Raw genomic sequence first — 10,677 nt, 5'->3', positions numbered from 1 at the left:
ATCTCTCTCTATATACAGTTGCTATCTCTCTGTATCTCTCTCTCTATATACAGTTGCTATCTCTCTGTATCTCTCTCTCTATATACAGTTGCTATCTCTCTGTATCTCTCTCTCTATATACAGTTGCTATCTCTCTGTATCTCTCTCTCTATATACAGTTGCTATCTCTCTGTATCTCTCTCTCTATATACAGTTGCTATCTCTCTGTATCTCTCTCTCTATATACAGTTGCTATCTCTCTGTATCTCTCTCTCTATATACAGTTGCTATCTCTCTGTATCTTTCTCTTTCACTCTGGAACAATATTTGAATCTCCTTTTCTGAGACATCACTAAGTATTTGTTTTATGTCCCGCTGTCTCATGGAGAGAGCTTATCCAACTTTAACTATCTTTAATAACCTTATTTTTTTATGTCCTCTCCTCCTCCTCCTCCCCCCTCTATCTCTTCCTCCTCACTGAAGTGAAACTCAACTTTCTGTCTGTCATTTGATATCATGCAGTGTTACAGAGAGGAGTCAGCCATTTCCCGATTACTCCTTTCGTCAGAAGACAGATAACACAAACATTCTGTTGACAGCCCCTGTTGCCATGACACTTTACTCTATTTCTCTTCGCCCCCCCTTTTCTTTCTGGAACATATCCTCTCTCTCTCTCTCTCTCTCTCTCTCTCTCTCTCTCTCTCTCTCTCTCTCTCTCTCTCTCTCTCTCTCTCTCTCTCTCTCTCTCTCTCTCTCTCTGTCTCTCTCCGTCCCACTCTCTCTCTCTCCCCCTCTCTCTCTCCCTCTCTCCCTCCCTCTCTCTCTCCCTCTCTCTCTCTCTCTCTCTCTCTCTCTCTCTCTCTCTCTCTCTCTCTTTCCCCCTCTCTCTCTCCCTCTCTCTCTCTCTCTCTCTCTCTCTCTCTCTCTCTCTCTCTCTCTCTCTCTCTCTCTCTCTAAAAAGAGATCAAACCGTAGTTCTTGTACATCTCATACCATACATATAATGTATGCATTAGGTTTGGGCAGAATCCAGGTTTTCTTCATACTGTCCTTCTCTCATCCCGGGATTTACGGTATTACCAGCTTAGTACACAAAGGGGCACCAAACCCCCCAAAAAACTCACAAAAATGCCAGAATGCTAACAAAACTAGCACAAGTAATAGTACATTTCCAGGGAGGTTGCTAGCTAAACATACTAACCAGCGCAAACGAAAATAAACAAATTGTAATCCAACTCATGAAGTTATACATATGTAGATAGGAGCTATCAAAGGTCATTTTTTTGGTGAGTTTGGATATTTACAAGCGAATGTGAACGAGAGACATTGTGCAAATGAACAACGTGTTGACACACGCTAGTCTGAAGGAAGAACAGTAGTGGCTCTGGAGCAGCATGTGTACACGCTGTGTCTGTGTGGAGTCTGGAGTCTAGAGTCGTTAGGGCAACAGGCCTGCCTGCTCTGAGAAGATGGGGGAGGAGCAGACAGGTGATAACAGAGAAGAAAAAGATAGATAGCTGAACAGATAACTCATTCAAAGTGGCTTTAACTTCTCAAACAGCAGAAAGCTTACACAATGTGTGACCGACCGGCTCGATTCGATCTTATGTACTGTAGCAAAATTTGAAATGGTGAGCTAGAAAATGGTATATGATGGCACTACAGTTGAGGAACAATGGGAAAGTAATGCTGTTATAATAAACTTGTAACCACAACTATTTAGTTACGCTTTTTTTGTCCAACGTTTACTGACACCGGCCATACTCAACGGGTGTTGAGTGTTCGTAAATTTGTCAGTTATACCGCGCTCTTGCACACTGAGACGAGAGTGCTCTGAAATCGGAGTAGATAGCCAGAGCGAATTTACCAGCTACGTCTATCGACAGTGTTCGCAGTGACATCATGAACATTCTATTGAAATAGTTACTTGCATAATGGAGTCTTTTGTTTAGACATGCAGCTAGCAGCTAGCTAAACAACGAACCATAATCCCAACCCATAACGTTACTGCCCTGCATGAATCTGCCGGTTAGCTAACCAACCAGGTTCAATGTTATCTAGCTAACATTAGGCTATAACTAGCAATGCAAATTCCTCTGAGATACTATTACAACACAGATCATACACATAACGTTAGCTAACGAGCCAGCAAGCTAACGTTAGCTAACAGTACGCTTTAACTTGAAATGAAAATGACTTTCTGACTAAATTTGAAATGTGTAATATCTGAAAAATGTAGCTAGCTAGATTATTTTATCCGTATACATGAATGGACGCTCCTCCCTGTCACGGTTGCCCTTAGTTTGAAGATGTAATCCGAAGACAGGTGTTTTATACAACAACCTTCAGTGTGTTCTCTTTTCAACTCCCTCTGCATATTTACAATCAAACGCCAGAACTTTCTCCATCTCCTTAGTGATCATACTCTAATTCTACTGATTTCAAAACTCTGTCCTACAGAAAGTAGAGAGTAACACTTTTTGCAGTTCTACTGCGTGATACCTTTCAAAAAAGCTGCGTTATAAAGTACGGCCTACTCATACTGACCAGCTCATCTTATAGACAAAAACCTGCTACATGGCAGACCAATCCGAGCTCATCTCTCGGCATGTCCAGCCCACCCATTATCTCAGCCAATCATGGCTAGCGGCAAGGTTCCTTACTTTGTCCACGGCTAAACTAACTAGGCTCGTAATTTAACCATTTTAATCGTATTTACAGATGGCACGTTTGTTATTAAGGCACATGAATGTTCACATGTCTCAGAAGACATTTCTGCCAACAAAAAATAACATTTTGATAAAAAAAGAAAGTTTTACTTTCAAATGATTGTCCTGTAAGAAATATCTTGCTGTGTTTTGTAAACGCAAAAATGTAAATGCTTCTTATTGTAATTTCTACTGCGACATCAGACTAATTTTTGTGCTTCAGTTATACTTCTCCTCAGATGAGAATTCACTAATGGGCATTCTATCAGCAGACAGCACTCTGATGTGGAGCTGTTCTCCATCATTCTATCAGCAGACAGCACTCTGATGTGGGGCTACTGTTCTCCATCATTCTATCAGCAGACAGACTGATGTGGAGCTACTGTTCTCCATCATTCTATCAGCAGACAGACTGATGTGGAGCTACTGTTCTCCATCATTCTATCAGCAGACTGATGTGGAGCTATTGTTCTCCATCATTCTATCAGCAGACTGATGTGAGCTACTGTTCTCCATCATTCTATCAGCAGACAGACTGATGTGGAGCTACTGTTCTCCATCATTCTATCAGCAGACAGCACTCTGATGTGGAGCTACTGTTCTCCATCATTCTATCAGCAGACAGCACTCTGATGTGGAGCTACTGTTCTCCATCATTCTATCAGCAGACAGACTGATGTGGAGCTACTGTTCTCCATCATTCTATCAGCAGACAGACTGATGTGGAGCTACTGTTCTCCATCATTCTATCAGCAGACAGCACTCTGGATGTGGGAGCTACTGTTCTCCATCATTCTATCAGCAGACAGACTGATGTGGAGCTACTGTTCTCATCATTCTATCAGCAGACAGCACTCTGATGAGCTACTGTTCTCATCATTCTATCAGCAGACAGCACTCTGATGTGGAGCTACTGTCTCATCATTCTATCAGCAGACAGCACTCTGAATGATGTGGAGCTACTGTTCTCCATCATTCTATCAGCAGACAAACACTCTGATGTGGAGCTACTGTTCTCCATCATTCTATCAGCAGACAGACTGGATGTGGAGCTACTGTCTCCTCATCATTCTATCAGCAGACAGACTGATGTGGAGCTACTGTTCTCCATCATTCTATCAGCAGACAGCACTCTGATGTGGAGCTACTGTTCTCCATCATTCTATCAGCAGACAGACTGATGTGGAGCTACTGTTCTCCATCATTCTATCAGCAGACAGACTGATGTGGAGCTACTGTTCTCCATCATTCTATCAGCAGACAGCACTCTGATGTGGAGCTACTGTTTCCTCCATCATTCTATCAGCAGACAGCACTCTGATGTGGAGCTACTGTTCTCCATCATTCTATCAGCATAACACTCTGATGTGGGAGCTAATGTTCTCCATCATTCTATCAGCAGACAACACTCTGATGTGGAGCTACTGTTCTGTCATCATTCTATCAGCAGACAGATTGATGTGAGCTACTGTTCTCCATCATTCTATCAGCAGACAACTCTGATGTGGAGCTACTGTTCTCCATCATTCTATCAGCAGACAACACTCTGATGTATTACTGTTCTCCATCATTCTATCAGCAGACAACACTCTGATGTGGAGCTACTGTTCTCCATCATTCTATCAGCAGACAGATTGATGTGGAGCTACTGTTCTCCATCATTCTATCAGCAGACAACACTCTGATGTGGAGCTACTGTTCTCCATCATTCTATCAGCAGACAACACTCTGATGTGGAGCTACTGTTCTCCATCATTCTATCAGCAGACAGACTGATGTGGAGCTACTGTTCTCCATCATTCTATCAGCAGACAGCACTCTGATGTGGAGCTACTGTTCTCCATCATTCTATCAGCAGACAGCACTCTGATGTGGAGCTACTGTTCTCCATCATTCTATCAGCAGACAGACTGATGTGGAGCTACTGTTCTCCATCATTCTATCAGCAGACAGACTGATGTGGAGCTACTGTTCTCCATCATTCTATCAGCAGACAGCACTCTGATGTGGAGCTACTGTTCTCCATCATTCTATCAGCAGACAGACTGATGTGGAGCTACTGTTCTCCATCATTCTATCAGCAGACAGCACTCTGATGTGGAGCTACTGTTCTCCATCATTCTATCAGCAGACAGCACTCTGATGTGGAGCTACTGTTCTCCATCATTCTATCAGCAGACAGCACTCTGAATGATGTGGAGCTACTGTTCTCCATCATTCTATCAGCAGACAACACTCTGATGTGGAGCTACTGTTCTCCATCATTCTATCAGCAGACAGACTGATGTGGAGCTACTGTTCTCCATCATTCTATCAGCAGACAGCACTCTGATGTGGAGCTACTGTTCTCCATCATTCTATCAGCAGACAGACTGATGTGGAGCTACTGTTCTCCATCATTCTATCAGCAGACAGACTGATGTGGAGCTACTGTTCTCCATCATTCTATCAGCAGACAGCACTCTGATGTGGAGCTACTGTTCTCCATCATTCTATCAGCAGACAGCACTCTGATGTGGAGCTACTGTTCTCCATCATTCTATCAGCAGACAACACTCTGATGTGGAGCTACTGTTCTCCATCATTCTATCAGCAGACAACACTCTGATGTGGAGCTACTGTTCTCCATCATTCTATCAGCAGACAGATTGATGTGGAGCTACTGTTCTCCATCATTCTATCAGCAGACAGCACTCTGATGTGGAGCTACTGTTCTCCATCATTCTATCAGCAGACAACACTCTGATGTGGAGCTACTGTTCTCCATCATTCTATCAGCAGACAACATGATGTGGAGCTACTGTTCTCCATCATTCTATCAGCAGACAGATTGATGTGGGACTACTGTTCTCCATCATTCTATCAGCAGACAACACTCTGATGGAGCTACTGTTCTCCATCATTCTATCAGCAGACAACACTCTGATGTGGAGCTACTGTTCTCCATCATTCTATCAGCAGACAGACTGATGTGAAGCTACTGTTCTCCATCATTCTATCAGCAGACAGCACTCTGATGTGGAGCTACTGTTCTCCATCATTCTATCAGCAGACAGCACTCTGACGTGGAGCTACTGTTCTCCATCATTCTATCAGCAGACAGCACTCTGACGTGGAGCTACTGTTCTCCATCATTCTATCAGCAGACAGACTGATGTGGAGCTACTGTTCTCCATCATTCTATCAGCAGACAGACTGATGTGGAGCTACTGTTCTCCATCATTCTCTCAGCAGACAGACTGATGTGGAGCTACTGTTCTCCATCATTCTATCAGCAGACAGCACTCTGATGTGGAGCTACTGTTCTCCATCATTCTATCAGCAGACAACACTCTGATGTGGAGCTACTGTTCTCCATCATTCTATCAGCAGACAACACTCTGATGTGGAGCTACTGTTCTCCATCATTCTATCAGCAGACAGATTGATGTGGAGCTACTGTTCTCCATCATTCTATCAGCAGACAGCACTCTGATGTGGAGCTACTGTTCTCCATCATTCTATCAGCAGACAACACTCTGATGTGGAGCTACTGTTCTCCATCATTCTATCAGCAGACAACACTCTGATGTGGAGCTACTGTTCTCCATCATTCTATCAGCAGACAGATTGATGTGGAGCTACTGTTCTCCATCATTCTATCAGCAGACAACACTCTGATGTGGAGCTACTGTTCTCCATCATTCTATCAGCAGACAACACTCTGATGTGGAGCTACTGTTCTCCATCATTCTATCAGCAGACAGACTGATGTGAAGCTACTGTTCTCCATCATTCTATCAGCAGACAGCACTCTGATGTGGAGCTACTGTTCTCCATCATTCTATCAGCAGACAGCACTCTGACGTGGAGCTACTGTTCTCCATCATTCTATCAGCAGACAGCACTCTGACGTGGAGCTACTGTTCTCCATCATTCTATCAGCAGACAGACTGATGTGGAGCTACTGTTCTCCATCATTCTATCAGCAGACAGACTGATGTGGAGCTACTGTTCTCCATCATTCTATCAGCAGACAGACTGATGTGGAGCTACTGTTCTCCGATATTTTTCTCTGGTAAAATGCAAGATTAACTTTAAAAGCAAAACATGAGGAAATGTAGCTGTCAACATTCTTTCTATGATAAACATTAGAAATCTGATGACCATGCATCGTTCTTGCAAAAAAATACCAGGATATTATGTATCCATTATCTATCCATTATCCACAGTATGTATCCATTATCTATCCATTATCCACATTATGTATCCATTCAAATAAAAATCAAATAAAAAATCAAATTTGATTTATATAGCCCTTCGTACATCAGCTGATATCTCAAAGTGCTGTACAGAAACCCAGCCTAAAACTCCAAACAGCAAGCAATGCAGGTGTAGAAGCATCCATTATCCACAGTATGTATCCATTATGTATCCATTATGTATCCATTATGTATCCATTATCCACAGTATGTATCCATTATGTATTCATGATCCACATTATGTATCCATTATGTATCCATTATCCACAGTATGTATCCATTATGTATCCATTATCCACATTATGTATCCATTATGTATCCATTATCCACATTATGTATCCATTATGTATCCATTATGTATCCATTATGTATCCATTATGTATCCATTATCCACATTATGTATCCATTATGTATCCATTATCCACATTATGTATCCATTATCCACATTATGTATCCATTATCCACATTATGTATCCATTATCCACATTATGTATCCATTATGTATCCATTATCCACATTATGTATCCATTATGTATCCATTATGTATCCATTATCCACATTATGTATCCATGATGTATCCATTATGTATCCATTATGTATCCATTATCCACATTATGGATCCATTATGTATCCATTATGTATCCATTATCCACATTATGGATCCATTATGTATCCATTATCCACAGCATGTATCCATTATGTATCCATTATGTATCCATTATCCACAATATGTATCCATTATGTATCCATTATGTATCCATTATCCACATTATGTGTCCATTATGTTTCCATTATGTATCCATTATGTATCCATTATGTATCCATTAACCACATTATGTATCCATTATGTATCCATTATGTATCCATTATCCACATTATGTATCCATTATGTATCCATTATCCACATGATGTATCCATTATGTATCCATTATGTATCCATTATGTATCCATTATCCACATTATGTATCCATTATGTATCCATTATCCACATTATGTATCCATTATGTATTAATTATCCACATTATGTATCCATTATGTATCCATTATCCACAGTTTGTATCCATTATGTATCCATTATCCACATTATGTATCCATTATGTATCCATTATCCACATTATGTATCCATTATGTATCCATTATCCACATTATGTATCCACATTATGTATCCATTACCCACATTATGTATCCATTATGTATCCATTATCCACATTATGTATCCATTATGTATCCATTATCCACATTATGTATCCATTATGTATCCATTATCCACATTATGTATCCATTATGTATCCATTATCCACATTATGTATCCATTATGTATCCATTATCCACATTATGTATCCATTATGTATCCATTACCCACATTATGTATCCATTATGTATCCATTATCCACATTATGTATCCATTATGTATCCATTATGTATCCATTATGTATCCATTATCCACATTATGTATCCATTATGTATCCATTATCCACAGTATGTATCCATTATGTATCCATGATGTATCCATTATGTATCCATTATGTATCCATTATCCACATTATGTATCCATTATGTATCAATCATCCACAGTATGTATCCATTATGTATCCATTATCCACATCATGTATCCATTATGTATCCATTATCCACATTATGTATTCATTATGTATCCATTATCCACATTATGTATCCATTATGTATCCATTATCCACATTATGTATCCATTATCCACATTATGTATCCATTATGTATCAATTATCCACAGTATGTATCCATTATGTATCCATTATCCACATTATGTATCCATTATGTATCCATTATCCACATTATGTATCCATGATGTATCCATTATCCACATTATGTATTCATTATGTATCCATTATCCACATTATGTATCCATTATGTATCCATTATCCACATTATGTATCCATTATGTATCCATTACCCACATTATGTATCCATTATGTATCCATTATCCACATTATGTATCCATTATGTATCCATTATGTATCCATTATGTATCCATTATCCACATTATGTATCCATTATGTATCCATTATCCACAGTATGTATCCATTATGTATCCATTATGTATCCATTATGTATCCATTATGTATCCATTATCCACATTATGTATCCATTATGTATCAATCATCCACAGTATGTATCCATTATGTATCCATTATCCACATCATGTATCCATTATGTATCCATTATCCACATTATGTATTCATTATGTATCCATTATCCACATTATGTATCCATTATGTATCCATTATCCACATTATGTATCCATTATCCACATTATGTATCCATTATGTATCAATTATCCACAGTATGTATCCATTATGTATCCATTATCCACATTATGTATCCATTATGTATCCATTATCCACATCATGTATCCATGATGTATCCATTATCCACATTATGTATTCATTATGTATCCATTATCCACATTATGTATCCATTATGTATCCATTATCCACATTTTGTATTCATTATGTATCCATTATCCACATTATGTATCCATTATGTATCCATTATCCACAGTATGTATCCATTATGTATCCATTATCCACATTATGGATCCATTATGTATCCATTATCCACATTATGGATCCATTATGTATCCATTATCCACATTATGGATCCATTATGTATCCATTATCCACATTATGGATCCATTATGTATTCATGTATTATAAAGGATTTCAGTCGGTCCATCAACGTTACATCATGACTTGCCACCATTTCATCCATCTTGGCTCAAAATGGCGCCACGTCACGCCACAGTTTCCCCAACATGCTATGGTTTGTCATGCTTTTCCTAATGTCACCAGTGTCTCATTCTTTTCCTGAACTCTCTATCGTTGTGACTCATCACTTCACCTTTCACATTTTCACAATCTCACCCATTGACTTATAGAAATGCCAAGAAATCGATGGGACAGCCACACAACACACACACACACACACACACACACACACACACACACACACACACACACACACACACACACACACACACACACACACACACACACACACACACACACACACACACACACACACACACACACACACACATGGATAGACACATGGAGACACACACACACACACACACACACACACACACACACACACACACACACACACACACACACACACACACACACACACACACACACACACACACACACACACACACACACACACACACACACACACACGCACACACACACACACACACACACGGATACACACACACACACACACACACACACACACACACACACACACACACACACACACACACACACACACACACACACACACACACACACACACACACACACACACACACACACACACATGGATACACACACAGTCAAACGGCACCCCATTCCTCTATATAGTGCACTACTCTTGACCAGGGCCCTGATAGAGAATAAGGTGCCATTTGGGACACAACAAACTTTTCAAACAACTCTAAAGCTGCGACCCAAAAACATTCTGGCATTTGGGACTAAATTTAGGTCATCATCACCTGTGCACAGCCAGCCAGCCAGTCCCAGCCAGCCAGCCAGTCCCAGCCAGCCAGCCAGCCAGTCCCAGCCAGCCAGCCAGTCCCAGCCAGCCAGCCAGCCAGCCAGTCCCAGCCAGCCAGCCAGTCAGCCAGCTAGTCCCAGCCAGCTAGCCAGCCAGCCAGCTAGTCCCAGCCAGCTAGCCAGCCAGTCCCAGCCAGCCAGCCAGTCCCAGCC

Source organism: Oncorhynchus gorbuscha, unplaced genomic scaffold (genome assembly GCF_021184085.1).
Source record: "Oncorhynchus gorbuscha isolate QuinsamMale2020 ecotype Even-year unplaced genomic scaffold, OgorEven_v1.0 Un_scaffold_9171, whole genome shotgun sequence".
Lineage (NCBI taxonomy): Eukaryota > Metazoa > Chordata > Actinopteri > Salmoniformes > Salmonidae > Oncorhynchus > Oncorhynchus gorbuscha.
Note: the sequence above shows the minus strand (reverse complement) of the source record.